Source organism: Bos mutus, chromosome 22, assembly GCF_027580195.1.
Source record: "Bos mutus isolate GX-2022 chromosome 22, NWIPB_WYAK_1.1, whole genome shotgun sequence".
NCBI lineage: Eukaryota > Metazoa > Chordata > Mammalia > Artiodactyla > Bovidae > Bos > Bos mutus.
Genome location: NC_091638.1, coordinates 63672247 through 63696650, shown reverse-complemented (window position 1 = coordinate 63696650; position 24404 = coordinate 63672247). Strand labels below are relative to the sequence as shown.

General features: G+C 52.2%; 1 protein-coding gene across 1 annotated transcript in view; it reads right to left on the bottom strand.

The window, feature by feature from the left end:
* SHANK2 (SH3 and multiple ankyrin repeat domains 2) overlaps positions 1-24404 on the bottom strand; it is a 563804-nt gene that overhangs the window by 514869 nt on the left and 24531 nt on the right. The window contains 1 exon segment of the mRNA XM_070359054.1: positions 15934-16034. The gene's annotated coding sequence lies outside the window, so the exon portion shown is untranslated.

Here is a 24404-nt window from a genome sequence, read left to right as displayed (position 1 = left end):
TCAGAGTCGGGCAAGACTAGACAAAGCTACAAGGGCCTGGTCCCAGCCAGAGGCCCTGGTGATGGTCAACCCTGGGCCTGAGACGAAAGGGCCACACTGCCGGGCTGGTCTGGGGGTCAGTGCTCTGTAACCCCAAGAAGTCTTAAACATATGTGTGACGAGAAAAAAGACACCAAAAGCACCTAACCAGTATCACGCTGGGTTGGCCAAGATTTGTTTGGGTTTTTCTTAACATTTTAAATCCATCTGGGTTTTCTGGTAACATCTTAAATCATCTTAAAGTGAAACAAGGTTTCACTTTTACACCCTGCTACTGCTGCTGCTAAGTCACTTCAGTCGTGTCGGACTCTGTGCGACCCCATAGATGGCAGCCCACCAGGCTCCCCCGTCCCTGGGATTCTCCAGGCAAGAACACTGGAGTGGGTTGCCATTTCCTTCTCCAATGCATGAAAGTGAAAAGTGAAACTGGACCTGTTTATACTCATCATCCCAGTCAAAATCGGCAACAGAGTGGCAGGTTTAGTCATAAGACTTTGCACCCAAAGTATAATTTAAAAGAAAGTTCAAGAATGTCTAGAATGTTTCAGAGAATGTGAGTTTCCCAATTTTCAGTATAATTAGGTTACACTTTACTAATCAAAGTAATGAAAGAATGACTTTCATCCCTGAAACAGAATTTTTGTTAAAATCCATGGGCATTTGAGTTTGTAAGTGAGATCCCACTGTTATCAAAGGCCCATTTTTTTTTTTTTTTTTTTGGCTGCACCCCACAGCACGTGGAATCTGAGCTCCCAACCAGGGATCAAAGCTGTGCCCTCTGCACTGAAGGCGAATCTTAACACTGAACCACGGGGAAGTGCCAAAGTCTCATTCTTCTTAAGGGATTATAAAATCACCTCGATTCATAAATAGAGTAACAGCTGTAAATCAAATTCACGAGCTTTAGGAAGGCTAAGTCTTAGGGTATGTACCTTGAATAAACTGAATATTGATTCTAAAATCACAAATAACCGAAGGTTGTCTTTGCTTCATGGGAAACCTTTGCTGGGGAAAAAGTAGGAACTTTTTAGGGGCAGACTGCTTGCCAACAAGGAAAGCCAGCTGTCCCCTGAAAACGCACAAGCTCAAAGTTGAAAATTATGCTTTATTTGGTGGACTTTCTGAGGACTTAAGTCCGGAAAAACAGCCTCTTAGATCCCTGAGGGACTGCTCTGAAAAGGTAAGGGAGAGCCAGGTTATACAGGAGTTGTTGCAACAAAATCAGGTAGTTGGAACATCAGAAGATTAGCTCAAGTTAATGGATTTAGCGGTTTTCCCTGCATGGGAAGATGCAAGAGTTTGGGCTCATTGAAATCACTCCTTTGATATGAACCTCAGCTCTCTGGAGGCAGCATCCTGGCCCCTCAGGGTGCACCGCCCGAGCTGATGACACTTCTGCCCGCAAAGAGCTCATGTGAAATTCCGCTTGGGGAGAGGCAGCCCTGGAGTGTGCAGCTGTGCTCTCGGGTCCACACCCACAGGCCCCGGGGCAGGCTCATCCTGCCGGGCACAGCTGTCTGTGACATCACACCAGCACTGGCGATTACGTACCTCTTCCCCGAATTCCACCCCACTGCTCTGCCTCGGCCACCTGCCCACCCCACCACAGCCGACACGGGGCCCACGTTCCCTGTGCATCACGATCGGGGACGGCACAGCGACACGGGGCCCACGCTCCCTGTGCATCACGATCGGGGACCGCACAGCCGACACGGGGCCCACGCTCCCTGTGGGTCACGATCGGGGACCGCACAGCCGACACGGGGCCCACGCTCCCTGTGCGTCACGGTCGGGGACGGCACAGCGACACGGGGCCCACGCTCCCTGTGCGTCATGCTCAGGGACGGCACAGCAACACGGGGCCCACGCTCCCTGTGCATCACGATCGGGGACGGCACAGCGACACAGGGCCCACGCTCCCTGTGCGTCACGCTCGGGGACGGCACGGGGATACGGGGCCCACGCTCCCTGTGTGTCACGATCGGGGACGGCACAGCCGACACGGGGCCCACGCTCCCTGTGCGTCACGATCGGGGACGGCACAGCGATACGAGGCCCACGCTCCCTGTGTGTCACGATCGGGGACCACACAGCCGACACGGGGCCCACGCTCCCTGTGCGTCACGCTCAGGGACGGCACAGCAACACGGGGCCCATGCTCCCTGTGCGTCACGCTCGGGGACGGCACAGCGACACGGGGCCCACGCTCCCTGTGCGTCACGCTCGGGGACGGCACAGTGGCACGGGGCCCACGCTCCCTGTGCGTCGAGATCGGGGACGGCACAGCGACACGGGGCCCACGCTCCCTGTGCGTCACGCTCAGGGACCGGCCTTGGTACCGCCACTTGCTGTGTGACCGTGAGAAAGCCCCTCGACCGCTCTGAACCTTCCCCCCATCACCTGTCACACGAAGCTGTAGTTCTTGTTTTCCTGAGTTCAGACCATCGTCTGAGTTCATCAGACAATCTCTGCAGAGTCGCTTTGTAAACTGCAATTTCTGTTTCTGGCTAAAGCAGAAAGGCCAGCACGCAAGTCAGACTCAAATAAATGTAAATAGCTGATGAAAATGAGCTCTTATCCAGATACAAGAGCCTCAGCAACAAATTGCTGTCCCTGAGTCAAAACGGCCTGCATGTGCGGGTGGAAGCCTGGTGCCTGGACTGAATGGACTGGAGTGGAAGGACAGGCAGCAGCCGGCCTGCGGATGCCCCCAGCCAGGGGCACAGCAGTTCACGCCATCCTTTTCCCTGGAGGTCCTGCCCTGTTAAGAGGTGTTCCATGGAAGGAGGAGGCCCCGGGCAGCAACAGGTGACCCGGCTCCTCTGCATGGCCTCTGGGCAACAGCCTGCAGGCAGCACAGCCTTGGGTGGGAGGGGCACACAGCGTGACCGCCAGCGAGGGTCCCCAGTGCCAGACCTCCAAGGATGCCTCCAAAGCGGGTCGGCTCACAGGCGACCCCGGCAGGACGTCACGCCTTGCCGGGCAGGACTCCAACGCCCTGTGGCTGGAAGAGACAGCCAGTGACCCCATCCAGGATGAGCAGACCTCGGGCGAGGGCTGCCCATAACCGTGTTATCAGGAACGGTGTCGCAGGCACCAAGGATGCGAGAAAACAGCAGGAGTCTGGGGGGGAGGCCCCTCCCCCTCCCCACAGAGAGAATGGCATCTCACTGCAAAACAGATTATTCTTCCTCAAGGCGTGCCATTGTTTTTTTTTTTCTCATTTGTCTTTTTTTTTTTTTTTTTAGCAGTTTCGGGTTCACAACAAACTTAACAAGAAGGGACAGAGACTTCCCGTGTACCTCCTACCCGCCCCCCCAGGAGGTACAGCTCCCCCACTGTCGACGTCCCCACCAGAGCGGCCCCCTGGCTACTGATGAACCTAGAGGGCACGCCGTCATCACCCAGAGTCCACAGCTTAAACCAGGGCTCACCCTCGGTCTTGTATCTTCCGTGAGTTCGGACAGATGTTTAATGTATCCACCACTGCAGCATCACGGAGAGGATTTCCTGCCCTGAAAAGCCCTCCATGCTCTCTCTACTCACCCCTCTCCACACTCCCACCCCTGGCAGCCAGTGATGTCTTCACTGTCTCCACAGTTCTGCTTTTTCCAGAATTTTATGTAGTTGGAGCTGTACACTGCGGGCTTCCCTGGTGGCACAGCGGTAAAGAATCAGCCCGGCCATGCAGGAGACGCAAGACTCAGGTTTGAGCTCTGGGTTGGAAAGATCCCCTGGAGTAGGAAATGGCGACCCACAGAAGCCTAGCAGGCTGCAGTCCATGAGGCCAGAGAGTCAGGCAAGACTGAGCACGCACACGCACACACGCACGCACACACACGGGCACACACACATGCACACATGCGCACACATGCACGCACGCGCACACACGCACACACGCGCACGCACATGCACAGGCGCACACATGTACACACACGCACACACACACACACGTGCGCATGCACGCACACATGCATGCACACACACGCATGCGCACACACGCATGCGCGCACGCACACACACACGCACGCACGCACAGTGGGCAGCCTTTGCAGCCTGGCTTCTTTCACACTGTCACAGCATTTAAGGCTCCTCCATGTCTTCCCGTGGTGTGACAGCTCACTTCTTCCTAGTGCTGAATAATATTTCATCATCTGGATGGACCACGGTTCATCCACCCACCTACTGAAGGGCACCTCACGGCTTCCAATTTTTGGCAATTATAAGTAAAATCTGTGTTCAGGTTTTCGTGTGGATTAAGTTTTCGACTTTGACTTAATGCCCAGGAACACGATGGCTGGAACACACGGTAAGACTGTGTTTAGTTTTGTGAGAAGCTGTCGAACTGTCTTCTGCAGCAGCCACGACGGTGAGCTCCCGCTGCTCCACACCCTGCCCGTATCTGACACTGTCACTCCAGCTGGGCCATTCTCCTAGGTGTGTGGTGGCATTTGGGGTTCATTTTAGCAATTTTTGTATGGAAATAAAATTCACCATTTAAAGAGGACAGCTCAGTGGTTTTCAGCTGCTTTGTACGAGCATCACCAGTGTCTAATTCCAGGCCATTTCTATCTGCCAAATGGAGACCCCCAAGCCCATCACATTCACTCCCCATTCCTTCCTCCTCCAAATCCCACCCCAGCCGACCCTGCCCCTCCCCACCGTGCACCCCACTGTCTCACTCAGGGCACGTCACATAAGTGGAATCACACAGTGTGAGACCTCTTACGTCTGGCTTCTTTCACTTGGCATAACGTTCCTGAGGTTCATCCATGTTGCAGCGAGTGTCAGGGCTTCACGACTTTCCGTGGATGAATGATATTCCCTCAGACGGATGGACCACGTGTGTTTATCCATTCGTCTGTGGGTGACGTCAGTGTTTCTGACACTTAGGATCTACTGGAAGTAATGCTACTGTGAAGACTCACACGTGTCCATGTCTCCTGGGCAGACACGTTTGAACATGTGTTCATGCCTCCTGGGTACGTGCCTGCGAGTGGAACCGCTGGGTCTGCTTAACTCCTTGAGGACCTGCAGCCTGCCCTCCTCCGTAGGCAATCACAGTGGCAGCGGCGTGGCTGCAACAGTCACTCTCTTTCATCAGTTGCCATTCAGTCCTCAAGCTCTTTGCCCCCGTGCTTATCCAGTATCGCCCCCATCTTACCAATAAGGAAACAGAGACATAAAGAGGTAGAACAAGTACCTAAACCAGAGAGCCAAGCCATGGCAGAACCAAGATGTGATGCTGGACCCAGAGTCCACTCTCTGAAATACTGCTGTGCGGTGACGGGTAAGCGCAGCTGTCAGGATTGTCCAGACCCTTGATGGGACTCCTGGGAGGGCACCTCTGAGCCCTTGAAATGTCCTCCTGAGAAACTGTGTTTGTATGAGGCCATGAGCCACAACAGGTCATTTATACTAACAACATGGTTTATGGGGAGGGCCCCGGGCTTGACGGAGGGGCTGGAGACTAAGCTCTGCCTGCAGGTGGTCCACCATGCCTCTGTGACCGACCCCCAGTAAAACCCCAGGACTCCCTAATGCTCCCCGGGGAGGATTCCTGATTGGCAGCAGCTCACGTGTGCTGTCACACAGGGCTTCTGGAAGAATCAAGTGTTGTTTGCAAGAGTCCTCTGGGACAGGACAGCTGGGAGCTGGCGCCTGGTCCCCCTGTACCCTGGCCCATGACCCTTTGTATCAGCTGATTTCACCTGTGTCCTCTCTCTGTAACGAAGTGTGACTACATCAGCTTGGCTGAGTCCTGGGAGTCCTTCTAGAGAATCACTGAACTTGAGGGTGGTCTGAGGGCCCCCGAACAGCTGGTTCTGTAAGCGACTGTAGCTCTCAGGAGCAGAGCTGCAAGAGAGAGGTGGGGAATCTGATACCTATACCAGCAGGTAGGTCACCTGCATAGAAGTAAAACAGGTAAATCTAAAAAAAGAATCAAATACCACAGAGAAGAAATCTGGAGAAGCCTGCTCCCAGAGTAACCGGAGGACCAGGGCAAGCACCCTGGCTTGTGGGCACATTTCCTGGCTCGAGGTGGCTGCAGGAACAATGCCTCCTCCCACCCCCAAGGCAGGTAACGGGATCCGACTCGCTTCCCGTCTGCACTGCCCAGAACAACTGCCAACTCCCAGGTAAGGTGAGCCTGTGTGGGCAGGGACCCGGTTCCCATGGACAAGTTCTCAGGTGACAGGCTCCCCACATGAAGACGAGGACACAGTGCTGCCCGGGACTCCAGACACACGTGTGCATCACAGACACACACTGGGCGTCTGTCCCCCGCCAGCCACTGCTGCACTTTTAGGGCAAGCCCCACCCAGGTTTCACCTGGACCCCTCAGCCACGGCCTGACCAGAGACACAGAAGCAAGCCCGGGGGCGTGCTTCCCGTCACACAGACTAGTTCCCTCCCTGGATACTGCCACGGAGCCAGTCCTGGGCAAGGGGTGCAGGATACAGAGGCCACAGAGACATCATCTCCTCGGAAAGGGTGCCCCCTCCACTGCTGGTGAGGATGCAAAGAGATGCAGCCACCACAGAGAACAGTGCAGAGAGTCCTCAAAAACCACAGTTAAGTTACCGCATGACCCAGCAATTTAGATTCCTCTAAAAACAGAAGTATCATATGATCCAGCAATCTCACTCCTGAGCAGATATCCAGAGAAAACTTTCATTCAGAAAGATACACGCACGCCTGTGTTCACAGCAGCCCTATTCACAATGGCCAAGACGTGGAAATGACCTAGATGAATCAGCAGATGAATGGATAAAGATGCGGTACATATATACAGCGGAATGTTAGTCGGCGATAAAAAAGGAATGAAATTCGGGTCGTCTGTAGAGACGTGGATGGACCTAGACTCTATCATACAGAGTGAAATTAGTCAGGAAGAGAAAAACAAATATCACACATTAATGCATGTTCGTGGAAGCCAGAATAATGGTACGGATGAACCTAGTTCCAGGGCAGGAATAGAGACACAGACGTAGAGAATGAACTTGTGGACACAGCAGGGGAAAGGGACGGTGGGATGAGTTGGGAGATTAGGACTGGCATGTATAAGTTACCAGGTATAAAACAGACAGCTGGCAGGAAGCTGCAGTATAGTGAAGAGCACGGAGCTCAGTCCGGTGCTGTGATGACCTAGATGGGTGAGAAGGAGGGGTGGGAGGGAGGCCAAAGAAGGAGGGGGTCCATCCACACATGGCTGATTCACTCCACTGTACACCAGAAAGTAACTCAACACGGTAAACCAATTATATTCCAAAAAAATAAAAGGATGTGCAAAAAAAAAAAAATACCCAATGGGCCTGAACTACATTCCAACATCCTAGTCGCTGGATTAAATATTACTTGAATCCACTTCGTGACTATGAAAGAGCTCTGATTAGTGGAACCGCTCTCTCTAAAAACATCCAGGGAGAATGAGCGCTGGAAGGCGACTGTGTACCTGCCATTCGGGTGGAAGGAATAAATACAAAAGAGGAACAGGAGCGTAAATATTTAGAGAACGTGGAACAGCAGCCCTTCCTTCCATCCCCGGCTGTGCTTTTCTGACAGACAGGTAAATTGACCTATTTTTCCATCCATGGCTACGGGACCACAGCAAAATTACAGAGACCGGCTCGCTACCTAGGCAAACAGGCAACAATTTGTAATAGAATAAAAATGTCAACAGAAAAAAGAAAAAAGAAAGAAAAGGGGACAATTTGCATCCATGCAAACACCCTGAGTTTTATTTCCAACTGTCCGAGAGAGGGAAAACCTCATTTGGCGGAAGGCTGATGTGTTTGTTCTGGTGAGCTACATTGTGACTTCTCCCTTGTTCCTTCCAAGAAAAGGTTTAGTCAACGAGTTGGTGACCCCCCGCAGTTCTAAAGCCTCACGGCAGCTGACCCTTCCAGGAGAACTGGACCACAGGCTGGCATCAGCCCCTGCCCAGCTGGGGCTTGTGTGAGACCCTGTGCTGGGTGCATCCTGGGGCTGTAGAACAGCAGGGAGCTCCAGAAACCAGGCTCGCAATCGGATGCCCCCAACACAGCCCCTTGGAGCTGGTTCACAAAAACCATCCCCCTGTGAATGTGTGGTTAAGCCCCAGTGTCACCAAACCTAGAAAATTCCTGATGTGGCTACATGACTTTTTTCTTCTGAAACAGATTGTTATTGGTGCTCTGTGGTTTCATTGCTAAGCATATCTGACTCTTTTGCGACCCCATGGACTGTAGCTCACCAGGCTCCTCTGTCCATGGGAGGGATTCTCCAGGCAAGAACACTGCAGAGGGATACACATACATTTACAGTCACATGAACACCACTTTACTTGCATTCACTCTCACCAGGCTCCTCTGTCCATGGGAGGGATTTTCCAGGCAAGAACACTGACGTGAGATACACATACATTTACAGTCACATGAACACCACTTTACTCTCACTCTCATCTAACTTCTTTCTTACCAGGAAGCTGTCTCTATGAACCTCAGTAAATCCAGCCCCACCCTGAGACCAGATACTAACTCACTCCATCGGGTTACTTCCGCTCGCTCAGCACGGGCTCAGAGGACGGGAGAGACCCAGCTTCTGCTGGGAGAAGCCAGGACACACAGCCTGCTTGGCTCAGAGAAACCACCCTCCACACCTCGATGCAGGCAAGCCCTGCGCCAAAGATCTCGCTCAGCAGCCTCGGGCCTGTAAGTAAAAATATCTCAGGGAACAGAGACAGCAACGTGTGAGAGCACATAATCAGTGCCTGGGATCCTCAGACACACGACACACACCCTGGGGCCAGGGCGGGAGCCCCGCTGACCTGAGGGCTGCTCGGGGACCAGGGTTTAGAGGCCTCCCAGGAGACTGCAGGCCTGGAGGCCTCCCTGCCCCCAAGGAAGCTGAGCGGGGCTCCATCAGGACAAAGCGTCTCTTTCCAACTCTCCGGCACACAATCTTGGACTCAGTGTAACACGCAAACACGTCACCAATTCTTTTCTGAAAACAGCTTGGTGAAGATCTAATCCACATGCCATACAACTCACTTGCTATTCAGTCGCTCAGTCGTGTCCGACTCTTTGTGACCCCAAGGACTGCAGCACGCCAGGCTTCCCTGTTCTTCACTGTCTCCCTGAGTTTGTTCAAACTCATGTCCATTCAATCAGCGATGCCATCCAGCAATCTCATCCTCTGTCGTCCCCTTCTCCTCCCGCCTTTAATCTTCCCAGCATCAGGGTCTTTTCCAGTGAGTCAGCTCTTCACATCAGGTGGCCAAAGTATTGGAGCTTCAGCATCAGCATCAGTCCCTCTAATGAATATTCAGGACAGATTTCCTTTAGGATTGACTGGTTGGATCTCCTTGCAGTCCAAAGGACTCTCAAGAGTCTTCTGCAACACCACAGTTCAAAAGCATCAATTCCTCGGCACTCAGCCTTCTTTATGGTCCAACTCTCACAACCACATGTGACTACTGGAAAAAACCGCAGCTTTGACTGGACAGACCTCTGTCCGCAAAGTAATAGGCTGTCTAGGTTTGTCATAGCTTTTCTTCCAAGGAGCAAGTGTCTTTTAATTTCATGGCTGCAGTCACCATCCGCAGTGATTTGGGAGCCCAGAAAATACAGTCTGTCACGATTTCCATTGTTTCCCCACCTATTTGCCATGAAGTGATGGGACCAGATGCCATGACCTTCATTTCTTGAATGTTGACTTTTAAAACAGCTTTTTCACTCTCCTCTTTCACCTTCATCAAGAGGCTCTTTAGTTTTTCGTCACTTTCTGCCATAAGGATGGTGTCATCTACATATCCGAGGTTATTGATACTTCTCCCGGCAATCTTGATTCCAGCTTGTGCTTCATCCAGCCTGCCACTTCACATGATGTACTCTACATATAAGTTAAATAAGCAGGGTAACAATATGCAGCCTGACGTACTCCTTTCCCGATTTGGAGCCAGTCCATTGTTCCATGTCCAGTTTTGCTGTTTCTTGGCCTGCATACAGTTTTCTCAGGAAAACACAATACAGCGGGCTTTCCTGTGATCATGGAGTTGGGTAGACCATCACCTCTGTCCACATTAAAACAGTTACACAGTCTCAAGAACACCGTAATTCTCAGCCATCACCTCCCAAACCCCCAGCCCCACCACCCCTGGCAACCACTCATGACTTTCTATCTCTACAAATTTGCCTTTTGGGGACATTTCATATAAAATGGAATCACATGCTATAGAATCATTCAACTCTCTTTTATCTCTTTTCTTCGATTCTCTTTTGCAAAAAGCCTTGTCCTTGGCACAGTTCCATGAATTCTACGCCTGAATCACTTCAAAATACAAGACTATAATACACTTGAACCTCTCAGCATAGTGTCCATCTCAAAAAGGTTTTCATTATGGGATTTCTCTGATGGTGCAGCAATTGAGAATATTCCATGCAATACAGGGGACATGGGTTTGATCCCTGGTCAGGGAACTAAGCTCCCTGCATGCTGCAAGGCCACACACCGCAATGAAGACCCATCACAGCCAAAATAATAATTAAGAAAAGGTTTTGTTATGTCCTCAGCTTTCACTGAGTTTGATCCCTGGTCAGGGAACTAAGCTCCCTGCATGCTGCAAGGCCACACACCGCAATGAAGACCCATCACAGCCAAAATAATAATTAAGAAAAGGTTTTGTTATGTCCTCAGCTTTCACTGAAGTCAAACAGTATATGAAAACTACTGGGGCGTTCCTGGTCAAATGCCAACTGAAGACACCACTTGAGAACGTTCCTCCTAGACAAGAGCACTGAGAAAACCTGTTCTCCAGGTGAACTCATACTAGAAAAGAGAGCTCTGCTAGCCCAGCTTTCCCTTCTCCCCCTGGCTGCCAGGAGGCTCAGAGATAAAGCACACATGTGGCTGCAAAGCCACGCTGTCATCCCAGGAGCTGGTCATAGCCTGATGGTTTTGGCAGAGTTTTAATGGTCTTTAACCCAATGTTACAGTCCATGGATCCCAAAGAGTCAGACACGATGGCTCAACTAAGCACAGCACAACTCAACATTAAATCAGAGTTCTCAGGGGGGCCCGTAGCAGAATCACTTGGTTAGTAAGCTAACAAGGCAGATTCCTGTTGAACTGGAGGAGGCCTTAGAACCTGCGATTTCAACAAGACGCCCAAGAGTTCTCATTCTTTGGCTCAGGTTCCAAGTCAAAAACTAAATAACACAGCCCTTTTCCTAGGACTGGGATGACCCATTTGGGTCAACAAACCCAGCTCTTCCTCATCCTCGATCATCCTCACCCCTGCGGGGAGCATCGGTGAGTTGGCCCAGGTGCTGCGTGCAGGGGCTGTGGTAGACGCGGCCGGCACGCACACACAGCCCGGGGGAAGGGCTCCGCCTGCCGAGATGACAACGTGGTCCTCAGCTGAGAGATCTGGGAGGATCTACATGATGAGCACAGCGACCAGCACGGCTTTCCCGAGACCTCATGGCCTCCATCTCAGTCCTCAGAGGAGACCAGCAGCTCCCATGGGGACTCCGGTCCACCTGGACCCATTCGGCCTTCTCGATGTCACCTCCAACCCCGGGGCTCTGCGAAGCCCGAGGTCATTCCGGCATCAGCTCTTCGGGTCCCCCTCCTGACTCGGGAGGATGTTTCCCTCCCCACCTCTCTCAGTGGGCGACCAGGTCTAACGTGTTTGGAGGAAGCGGGGGGCAGAGGAGCAGAAGGAAACCCAGGGGTGCTGGGCTCGTTCCCACAGTGGCCCCAAGACGCCCGAGGGTGCAGCTGCGTCCTGTGCAGGCCCTGGGAGCTGGGGGCGTGGTCTCAGAGAGCGTGCAAGGGTGGAGACGGGGAACCCTCCTGGGAGGTGGGGTCTCCAGACAGTCAAGGGGTCGGGAACCAGGAGGGGAGCCGCACAGAGCAAACGTGAGAACCGTGCATCTGGGGTGGAGCCACTGGGCACAGGAAACATGCCCATGGAAGTGTGGAGCCGTATGCTGCCATGAGGGGTGAGCATGGCCTGGCAGGTTCCCTGACCCCTCAGGCCTCCTTGCTCCCTCTGCCCTGGTAAGACGTGCAGGCCTGGGGCGGCCGGAGCAGAATGTAACCGCCCAGAAAGACCAAAGGCAGGAGGAGTGTGGGCAGGGCTTGGGGTGCCCACTTGACCTCCAGTCCTCGGAAGCAACGGAAGCGCTGAAAGTGGACGTTCGTGGGGGACACTCTGAATGTGTGGGACACTCGGGGCACTTCCGTGGAGCTCAGCAGTGTGCGCCCGGCGTGCGGACTCAGGCTCAGTCTGGCGAGAGCAGGGGCGCTCAGGGCTTTCCTAAAGGAAATCAGTCCTGAATATTCACTGGAGGACTGAAGCTGAAGCTCCAATACTTTGGCCACCTGATGCGAAGAGCCGACTCATTGGAAAAGACCCTGACGCTGGGAAAGACTGAAGACAGAAGAAGGTGACGACAGAGGAACTGAACTGAACTCAACTGAACCAAACGCGTCTCCCAGCAGTTTACCTGGCGGGGCGCGTTCTGCAGACAGTGACAGGGTGATGGAAGTCCTGCCCACGCCAGTGCCAAGCCCGCTCCCCAAGATCTCATCTGGGCCACGGTGACCTGAGGAAAGGGCATCACATCTTCCCGTGGTGACCAGCTAGCCATCGAGGTAAGCCTGTTCAAATCCTTAGCCCTAGCCACACACAAGGCCCCACTTCCCTTCCTCTTCACTGAAATATGACCCTGTCTCCCGACCACAGTGAAATCGGGATTCATGCGGTAGATGACCGTCCAGGGTCTGCTGTGACAAAGGGCCCCAGGCTGGGCCGCTCAGAGCAGCACAAACGTATCGTCTCCCAGTCCTGGAGGCTGAAAGTCTGGAAACAGGTTCACGGGACGGAAATCCAGGCGTCGCAGAGCTGGCTCCCTCCAAAGGCTCTCGGGGAGGGGCCTTCCGGCCTCTTCCGGCCTCCAGGGGCTCCAGGTATCCCAGCTCATGGCTGCGTCCCCCAGCCCCTGCCTTCACGGGTCTCCTCTGCTCAGACCTGCCTGTCGTAAGGCCTCTTGTGACGGATTAAAGGCCCAATGAGATAATCCTGAGTAATCCGTACATCACAGGACCCTTAGGGTCCATGGTGAAGGACAGAGAAGTCTGGTGTCCGTGGGGTCGCAAAGCGTCAGACACAAGTTAGCGACTGAGAACAGCTTCATGAAAACGGAATCTCTGCATTCGTCCAAGCGAGCGCTGTGACTCATGGGTGAGAATTCACTGACTCGAAAAGACCCTGATGCTGGGAAAGGCTGAGGGCAGATAGAGAAGGGGACGCACGACAGAGGAGGAGACGGTTGAAGGCATCACGTTAATTTAACTGTGCATTAACTCCATTACTCTAAAGTGAAACCCTCTGCCACCCATTACGTGACATTCTGGCTGCTCCCTAAATTACCACCCGAGGGTCATTTTCCATGTTTTTCCGAATGGCAGCAGGAGGGGATAGCTTCCAAAGGCCTGAAACTCAGAATCCACACCGCTTTGCTACATGATGACCGTCTCCACTGCAAGGGGACATGGTGGCCAGGATGGGGCCGTGGGGCGCCCACGATGAACAGCGGCCTCTAGGACATCTGGAGGTCGCTGAAGGGCAGGGTCCCTTCGCGGGACACCGGAGGATGCAGGAAAAACAGCTGAGAGGGAGATGAAGCGCGCAGAAAAACCCGGGCCTGATGGAGAATTCTGCCTCCGTTCCCCCAACCCACTCAGGACGTAGCACTTCCTGGGTTCACGAAGACTGACCCCTGAGAGACGGAAACTGCCCCCCTCCATCCACAGCTACAGGACCACCATCCTTCTCCAGGTGAGAGGCCTTGGGAGGCTGCCCTGGGGCTCATCTCTCTGTGAACACCCGGCCCCCCGAGGCCCCCTGTCCTGGAGATGACCAACGCTGCGTGGGAAAGGCACCCTGGCCGGCAGAGCAAGCTGACAGCGTGTCCACTCCGGGCCTAAAGGGCCGCCCGGTCCAGCCGTTCTTCCTCTCTTCCCCTGGCACATCAGTGACCATGGCCACAGAGACGGATTCTGAGACCACAGCCCCCACCACTTGGGGCCAACGGAGAGGAGTTCCCTAAGGAGCAGCTGGAGGCCCAGCCCTGATGCAGGGTTCCCAACGCCAGGCCGGGGACAGGCAAACGCTCGGGTCGAGTGATCAAGGGGCCTTTTCTCAGAAAGGAGGCAGGAGGAGGTGAGCGGGCCTTGGTACAAACCCAGGCCCAGGGAGGTTCGACCTGGTCATGAGCCAACAAGCCCCCAACCCGGCCTGGGGCAGACAGCACCCCAAAAACGCAGAAACATGCTGCTGGTGGGCTCAGTGCCCTGCCCCGGCTGCCACCATAACAAACCTAAGCAAGGCCCAGGTCCGGAGCCCGAGGGTGGGGACAAGGCCACGCAGCTCACCCAAGTGCGGGACCTTCCCGCCAGCCTGGACACCTCCTTCTCCGAGCCTGCTCCGCTGCTAGAGGAAAGGGCGGCCACAGCTTCTGCTTGAGCCATCCACGGTGTGCACCCACCTGTCAGCTCTCTGCGGAGCCACTCGAGTGAGCAGCCATGGGGAATTGGCGCCAGGGGCTTCCCCACAAGGGAACTGCATGCAGCTTCTTGGACAGACAGAGGACAAGGGGACTGCAGGCTCTGCCTGCTTGGCTGGAAGAGCAGGGCTGGTCCTCCCGGAGCCCCATCACCACCCTCCTGCCAGGACAGTGCCCACGTGCACCCAGGGGAGGGCGGGAGCAGGGGCCAGAGAAGCAACTCGGGGCATACGGGGGGACAACGACCTTTCCGGAAGGCTTGCACAAGGACAGGGAGAGGGGCTGAACTGGATCTCAGGCAGGACTGGAGGCCTGAGAAGCCAGGGGTAGCAGCACCCACCCCCCACAAGCTGAAGGTGACCAGGGCTGGGGCAGTGGCCCTGACACTCCGCTCCTGCCTGGGCTATTTGTAAGCCTAGGACGTTCTTCTCCTTCTCATCGGAATCTGGGAAGATGCAATGGGTCTCAGTGTTCTTAAGCAGAAAGCAGCGATATACAAGCAGAACATAAACAGATACACAGCACGTCCATGTATTAAAATCTCGCTGGGGTGGACAATTTGGAACAAGGGTCTAAAACGTCTCCTTGGATAGGCGATACATTTTTTCAAGTCTGAAAAATATGTCCGAGCAGGAGCGAACCTCACAGACCTGCCTTTCTGGTCCCCAGGCTGGGCGGCCGAGTGTGACAGCAGAGAAAGCTCAGGATGTGCAGAGCCAGGACCAGGCGGAGCCTCTCAGGACCAGCGAGGCAGGGAGCAGGGGGTCTCACCAATGGGGGCCCAGGCCCTCACCCAAGGATGGCGGTCAGTGCCCCTGCCTCACGAGGTCGGCCGTGGTGAAGCCCAGTATCCAGGCCACACTCTGAAAACACTGATTATAAGCACATATTACAGATAAACAACACCAGAAAGGGCACACAGGAGATGGTCAACATGCAACCAGCAATGGGCGTCAGACTGCAAGCTCAGAGCACGTCTCAGCTCTGCCGAACCTCAGGTTGTGGGCTTCCCTCTGTGGTCCCCACGCTGGACACAAGCCCGCATCTCCTGGTCCAGGAAACAGCGGAGGCAGGGCGCCTGTCACACCTCTTCCACCATCCACCCTCCCAGCCAGGACATCTCGGAGCAGAGATGAAGAGCCGCAGTCCCGGTGAGTCCCCCCAAGGTCACACTAACTGGGCAGCAAGGGCAGGTGTGTACTTCCAGCATCCAGGACAACCCCCCCGCAACTCTGACTCAGGCACTGGGGCCCTGGCCATGAGGAACTGCCATCCTCTGGCCGAGGTGCCAAAGTGGGGAGGCAGTCCACACCACAGCACTGAAGATGTTCTAACTCACCAGAGGCGCTGGCAGACTGGGCCCCGCAGGAAGGCTTCTCGGAACCAGAACCAACCGTGCTCCGATGGGTCAAGGCAAGGAGACAGGAGACATGTCCAGAGCTGTGAGAGACAACCAGGGCGCGGTCAGACAGAGGCTCCACGAGGACACGGAGGTCAGAACTGCAAGCGCTCTGATGCCTGCGAGCCGAAAACCAGTGGCTGCGTTTCTGCTTCCTGAAAGATGGCATAGATACACTTTCCCCCACTCCTCCCAAGACGTGCAACGGAAACCCCAGGATGCTGCACAAGAAACAAACCGAAGACTCTGAGGGGTGGAGAGAAGGCAGGCCGGTCGGGGCCCAGGGGTGCAGGCGGTGGAGAGAAAGCAGGCCAGTCGGGGCCCAGGGCTGCAGGGGGTGGAGAGAAGGCAGGCCGGTCGGGGCCCAGGGCTGCAGGGAATGGCACAGCGTTCGCTTCTCTGAGCTGGGTTTTTGCCTCTTATCCCAGATTGGCAGCTAAGAAGCCGGAGAGCCAGAAACACCAGTTGCTGTCCTTCAGTCGTTCAGTCGTGTCTGACTCTTTGTGACCCCACGGACTGCAGCATGCCAGACTCCCCTGTTCTCCACTACCTCCCGGAGCTTGCTCAAACTCATGTCTATTGAGTCAGTGATGCCACCCAACCATCTCATCCTCTGTTGCCCCCTTCTCCTCCTACCCTCAGTCTTTCCCAGCATCAGGGCCTTTTCCAGAGAATCAGCTCTTCACATCAGGTGGCCAAACGACTGGAGCTTCAGCTGAAACATCAGTAGAAGCAGGAAAAAAAAAAGCTGCAAAGAATGACTACTCTCTCCAGAAAAAGCCAGGAAAATGGCAGCGAAACAGGAAAAAAAAAAACGTTCAGACAATCACTCCACTACTCCACCTGGATGTCACAGAAGAACTGCGGCCCCCACCCTGAGTCCCAGGAGCAGAGGCCAAGGGGGGAGCCTGGACTTCCCCTCGCGTGGCCGTCACAGGCACTCAAACCTCCACGGGGAGGGAGGGGGCAGATAAACCAAGCCATGGAGCTGGAACTTTCTTCCCCGACGAGCAGGCACGCATCCTCCTCCAGTTCCACCGTATCAACGCAGACACCACATGGAGCCTGGATTTCCGCACACACACGGCACGCCCCATCTCAGTGAACGAGGTCAGAAGAGGGCTGACAGAGAGTCGGGACCCTCCCCGTCGCCAGCAAGTGAGGCCACGCCCACCTCGTATCCGTGGAGGCCACGTGGGAGCAGGTCCCCTCCCCCACCAGCAACAAGGGCCCTCCCCACTGGGGTGTCAGCGGGGGTCAACCGAGGACCCTGGCCGTCTGCAGGCAGTAACGAGGCAGCACAGCTTCCCTGCGACGTCCAGACAAACAGGCTAAACCAGCAGGCTCAGCGAGGCCCGAGCCGCACGACAGAATGCGCAGCTGTGCACATTCCCACTGAAAATCATTCATCATCCCCAAACCAGGAAGATCTCAGATGGGTGAAGGACAGCCGGCGGCTGGCAACGCTCAGGGGACAGGGATGTCAGCGCTGAATCTGAGTCTGAAGCGGCAAAACCAAAAATGCCTCGACACGTGAACACCCTGGAAACACGTGAAAACAGAAAACCTCACTGAAAAACAGAACAGAAAATCGCAACAAGGAAACACAGATCTTCCCTGATATATGATGGGGTGACATCTGGGTAAACCCATCATAAGTAGAAAATATTGTAACTCGAAAATGCACATAATACACCCAACTGGACATCACAGCTCAGTCTCACCTCCTTTCAGCACTGTCAGAACACTTTCATTAGCCTATGGCTGCACCGAATGATCTAACACGAAGCCTACTTTATGACGACTTGCTGACTATCTCACTACATTTACCGAAAACTGTCCTGAAAGTGAAAACCAGAACGGTCGTCCGGGTGTTGGCCGCTCACCCCTGTGACCATGTGGCTGGCAGGAGCCGCGGCTCACTGCTCCCGCCCACGACAGAGGATGGTTCCACGTGTCACAGGCCCAGAAAGATCAAAACTCAAGATTCAAAGAAGAGTCTCTACCGAATATGTATCACTTTCACACCATCAGAAAGTCATGCTTCTGTACAACAGAAACTAACACAATGTTTTAAGTCAACTACACTCCAGCAGAAGGGCTTCCCTGCTGACTCAGGGGCAAAGAACCTGCTACCAGTGCAGGAGACGGAGGTTTGATCCTGGAGTCGGGAAGCTCCCCTGCAGAAGGGAATGGCAACCCACTCCAGTATTCTTGTCTGGAGAATCCCATGGACAGAGGAGTCTGGTGGGCTACAGTCCATGGGGTCATGAAGAGTCAGACATGACTGAGTGACTAAATATCAACAATGCTCCAGTAAATTTGTTTTTTTAAAGAAAATACAGAGGAGGGAAAAAAAAAGAGTAATTGAATATCAAAGTCTAAGTTCCCATCTCAGGAAGCTAGGAAAAGGTGAGGAAAATAAATCCAAAGCAAAGGTTTGAAGGAAGGAAGGAAATAATCAAAACAGTGAAGATAAATAAAAACAAAACCAAAAAAACAATAGAGAAAATCAATGAAATGATGAGCTGGCTCTTTGTAAAAGTCAATAAAATTGACAAAACTAACCAAAACAGACAGAAAAGGCTCAAATTACCAATTCCAGGAACGTAATGGAGGATATTATTATAGAGCCTGCAGGCACCGGAAGGATAAACAGCTCCACACACTTAAGTTAGACGATACAAACAAAAGAAACCAATTCTTCAAGAAATGCAAACGGTTACAACTCATTCTGTATGAAATAGGTAATCGGAGAAGCCCTACAGCTATTAAGAAGATTGAGTTCCTCATTATAAAACACACGCTTTTGTAAGAAAGAGGAAATCTCCACACCCAGATAGTTTCACCAGAGAATTCCGTGAAATGTTCAGAGAATAAGGATCAATTCTATACAATATCTGGAGTAGGAAATGGCAACCCACTCCAGTATTATTGCTGGAAAACTCAAGTGGACAGAAGAGCCTGGCGGGCTGCAGTCCATGAGGCTGCAAAGAGTCAGACACAACTGAATAACTGAGTATACACTATACAATATCTTCCAGAAAACAGAATCCAGTATGATCATATTGGTTCCATAAAATCAATAGGATTTTGTTTTCTGGAAGATACTGTATAGTATAAGAGACGGACATGACTGAGCGACTTCACTTTCACTTTTCACTTTCATGCATTGGAGAAGGAAATGGCAACCTACTCCAGTGTTCTTGCCTGGAGAACCCCAGGGACAGAGATGCCTGGTGGGCTACTGTCTATGGGGTCACACAGATTCAGACACGACTGAAGCTACTTAGCAGCATGATACTGATACTAAAACTATACGAAGTGAAAATCACAGGCCCATATCCGTCAAATATAGATGGGAAAAAATCTTTAACAAAATATTAACAAATAAGAGTTAAGCAATTACTGTATAAGAGAAGAATTATAGATCAAGACAAGTAAGGTTTATTTCTGGAATGCTGGGCTGGTTGGTTTTTTTTTTTTAATTAACTTATGTGATATGCTATACCAATAAGTTAAAGAAGGAAAATTACACAGTCAAAGCAATCAATGCAGAAAAAGCACTCGACACAATTCAACATCTGTGACAAATTCTCCCCCCACAAAAAAAGGAAGAAGGGAAATTCTTCAACCTGATCAAGAGCATCTGCAAAACTTCATGTAATCAGCTAACGTTATTCCAAATAGGGAAAGACAAAACGCTTTCCTTCTGTGACCAGGAACAAGGATGTCTGTTCTAACCGTTTTCACTCAACACAGCAGCAGACGTTCCAGGTAATAGAAGAGGCAAGAAAAGAAGATATAAAGCATACAGACCAGGAAAGTGAAAGTGTTAGTCACTCAGTCGTGCCCGACTCCTCAACACTGTGGACTGCAGCCCGCCGGGCTCCTCTGTCCATGGGATTCTCCAGGCAAGAGTACTGGAGTGGGTAGCCCGTTTCCTACTCCAGGGGATCTTCTCGACCCAGGTATCGAACTCGGGTCTCCTGCAATCCTTTACTGTCTGAGCCACCAGAGAAGCCCCCTGATCAGGAAGATAGAAATAAAACCGCCCCCATTCGCAGATGACAAGACTGTAAAAAATTACAAGGAATCTCCAAGACAACTGCTGCTGCTGCTGCTGCTAAGTCACTTCAGTCAGGTCCAACTTTGTGCGACCCCATAGACAGCAGCCCACCAGGCTCCCCTGTCCCTGGGATTCTCCAGGCAAGAACACTGGAGTGGGTTGCCATTTCCTTCTCCAATGCATGAAAGTGAAAAGTGAAAGTGAAGTCGCTCAGTTGTGTCCAACTCCTAGCGACCCCATGGACTGCAGCCCACCAGGCTCCTCCGTCCATGGGATTTTCCAGGCAAGAGTACTGGAGTGGGGTGCCATTGCCCTCTCCACTCCAAGACAACACTTCCTACAAATAATGAGTTGAACAAGGTCACAAAATACAGCATCAACATATAAAAGTCAACTGTACCCTCCTATACTAGCAATGAACATGTGGACAACCAAATGTATAATCCAATACCATTTTTAACTTCTCAAAAAACTACTTAGGTGTGAATGTAACAAAACTTGTATGCTGAAGTCTACGGAAATCAGTGAAAAATAAAAGAACATCTAAGGGCTTAGGCTTCCCTGGTGGCTCAGACAGTAAGTGCAAGTCGCTCAGTCAAGTCGACTCTTTGTGACCCATGGACTATACAGTCCATGGAATTCTCTAGGTTAGAATACTGGAGTGGGTAGCCATTCCCTTCTCCAGGGGATCTTCCCAACCCAGGGATCGAACCCAGGTCTCCCGCATTGCAGGCAGATTCTTTACCAGCTGAGCCACCAGGGAAGCCCTCAGACAGTAAAGAATCTGCCTACAGCGCGGGAGACCAAGGTTCCATCCCTGGGTGGGGAAGATCCCCTGGAGAAGGGCATGGCAACCCACGCCAGTATTCTTGCCTGGAGAATCCAATGGACAGAGGAGCCTGACAGGCTACAGTCCATGGGGTTGCAAGAGTTGGACACGACTTAGTGACTGAACTACCACCACCAACCCGAGCCTTACAGAATGACCCAGCAATCCCACTCCTGGGCGTATACACAGACGAAACTTATTCAGAAAGATACACGCGCCACCACCCAGTTCACAGACGCGCTATTCACAGTAGGCAAGACGTGGACGCAACCTAAATGTCCATCAGTAGAGAATGGATGAGCACTTACATAAGTGTGGAATCTCAAAGAATGACAAAAGGAACTTATCCACAAAGAGAAACAGACTCACAGACAGAAAACGAACCTTGGTTCCCAAGGCGGAAGGGGCGGCGGAGAGGATAAATAGGAGTTTAGGACTAATAGACACACTGGTTTAGTCACTCAGGCGTGTCCAACTCTTACCACCCCATGGACTGTAGCCCGCCAGGCTCCTCTGTCCCCGGGGTTCTCCAGGCAAGAGTACTGGAGTGGGGTGCCATTTCCTTCTCCAGGGGAGATAGGTAACACTATTATATAGCAAAATAGATGAACAACAGAAGCATATTGTATAGCACAAAGAACTGTATTCAATATTTTTAATAACCTACAACGGAAAAGAACTTGAACAAGAATAGATATATATCCATCTTATCCACCTATGTATAACTGAGGGCTTCCCTGGCGGCTCAGTGGTAAAGAATCTGCCTGCCAAGGCAGGAGACACAGGTTCGATCCCTGGGTCAGGAAGATCCCCTGGAGAAGGAAATGGCAACACGTTCCAGTATTCTTGCCTGGGAAATCTCATGGACAGAGGAGCCTGGCCAGCTTCAGTCCATGGGGTCGCAAAAGAGTTGGGACACGACTTAGCGTCTAAACAACAGCAATGCATAACTGAGCCACTGTGCTGGACACCGGAAACTAACTCAGCATTGTCAATCAGCAAGACTTCAGTTAAAATAAGTCAACTCAAAACAGATCACGGGGGACTTCCCTGGCGGTGCAGTGGTTAAGACGCCAAGCCCCCAATGCAGGGGGCGTCAGTTCAATCCCTGGCTGGGGAATAAGATCTCACACGCTGTGCGGTGCAGTGTAAAAAATTAAAAATAAGTAAACAATAAATTTTAAAACTTTTTGAATAAAATTTAAAAAGTTCTTAAAAGGATGAATCATGGACTTAGATGTAAAATGCAAAACTATACCACTTTGGGGGGAAAAAATTCTCATAGGAGACAATCTCTAGGCTCCAGGGTTAGGAATGCCGAAAGGATGTCAAAAGCACGAGCCACACACAGAAAAGCTGATAAATCAGACCTCAAAAAACTCAAAACCTTTCGTTCTGTGAAAAAGAGGATACAGATACAAATCACAGACTGGGAGAAAATGCCTGCAAAGCGCACATTCAACAGAGGACTGGTGTCCAGAGTATAAAGAGCTCTCAAAACTTAACAGGATTAAAAAAAAAAAAAAAAAAAGACCATCCAATTAAGACAGGGAGAAAAGACATGCAGAGACATTATACAAAGGAGGGCAGCCAGATGGCAAAGGGGCACACGAGACGATGTTCAAAACAACATCAGCCACTAAGACAAGGCAAGCGAAGACCTCAGGGAGACGTCCCTACACCAGCCCAGCCAACGCAGGACACAGTAACACCCAACGCTGGGGAGAAGCTGGACAAGCTCTCACGGTGCCGATGGGAATATAAAATGAAACAGCATGCAGGGAAGTGCAGCGCTTTCTTAAAAATCTAAACACGCAGCTACTGTGCAACCCAGAGACGGCACGCGTGGGCATTTATCCCAGAGAAATGAAGACCAACGTTCACACAAAACCCACAACATTAATGCTTGAAAAGTAGAAGCGAAAGTGTCAGTCGCTCAGTCATGTCCAACTCTTTGTGATCCCATGGACTCTAGCCTGCCAGGCTCCTCTGTCCATGGGGTTCTCCAGGCAAGAATACTGGAGTGGAGCCACCTCCTACGCCAGGGGACCACCAGGGGAGCCCCTCTACAGAGTTCTGATGACAGAGGGGCCAACTCCAGAGAGCTGATTGACTGTATAATTCCATTTCTGCATAACTACTGGAATAAAATTATGGAGATGGAAGACAGATTAGGGGTTGCCAGGGGCTGAAAAGCAGGTGAGGCAGGAGGGAGTCTGTGAGAGACGCTGGTGCTGATGGCGACGCTTGTACCCTGACCGTGACATTGTCAGCGTCCTACTAAATGTCATCACTTGGTTCTGCAGGATACGACGTGTGGGGCAGACAGGGTAGAGGGTATGCAGGATGGCTCTGGATTCTTTCTTACAACTGCAATTATTGCTAAAATAAAGAGGTTCTTTTTATTTTATAAAGTACGTCGTGTAAAACAGAACAAATGAAGTTACACAGAGCTGCCTGTGACAGAAGATACGTGATTCTATTTCAAGGCGTGCACCCAAACTTGATAAAACATTAGGTCCGGGACTTCCCTGGTGGCCCAGTACTTAAGGATCCACCTGCCAATACAGGGGACATGGGTTTGATCCCTGGTCTGGGAAGATTCCACATGCCCCCGAGCAACGAATAAGGCCATGTGCTCCGGAGCCCATGCTCTGCAACAAGATAACCCACGGCAGTGAGAAGCCCGAGCACAGCAGCCCAGAGTGGCCCTGCTCGCCGCAACCAGAGAAACGCCCTCGTAGCAATGAAGACCCAGTGCAACCAAAAATGAATTTTTAAAAAATTTTAAGCTTAACAAAAGGCACATATGACCACCACAAAACCTGACCCCTAATCTCGTAGCGGCTCTCTTCCTCACAGCCAAAAAGTAGAAGCAATCTGTACATCCAGCAACCCATGAGTACATGAATAAAACGTGATCCAGCCACGCCACGGAGCCGCACTCAGTCCCGACGCTCTGACACACCACACACAGGATGAACCCTGAAAACAGGACGCTGAGTGAAGGAAGTCAGTCACAACGGTTCCATTTACATGAAACGCTGGGAGCAGGCACACGCAGGGAGACAGAAAGCAGACAGGAGGCTGCCGAGGCCGGGAAGGTGGGGATGGGAGTCGGGGGCAGGCTGTTCACAGGTACAGGGTTTGTTTCAAGGGGGACAGAAATGTCCCAGAATTACCTGGGGTAACGGCTGAGCATTCTACCCTTCGTGTGGACTGCATGGTATGCAAACTACGTCTCAAATTGCTGGGGGGAAAAAAGCGAGCAGCGACTGGGTTCTAGGAAATTTTAAAAGCACCCACTTTACAGCAATCCTCCCTGTCCCCGCTGGAGAATAGCTAAATTATTGAACTGTTTTAAAAGGTTAGCCTTCAGCATTCTGCAGCTATTTTTAGAAGTGCTCATCATTCCTGGGGAGATGGAAATCGTAATTATGAAGCGTCCTGAAACAGCTCTGTAACCCTGAGGACTCACCCCGGGCACAGAGTGGCCCGGTGTCCTGGGCTGGG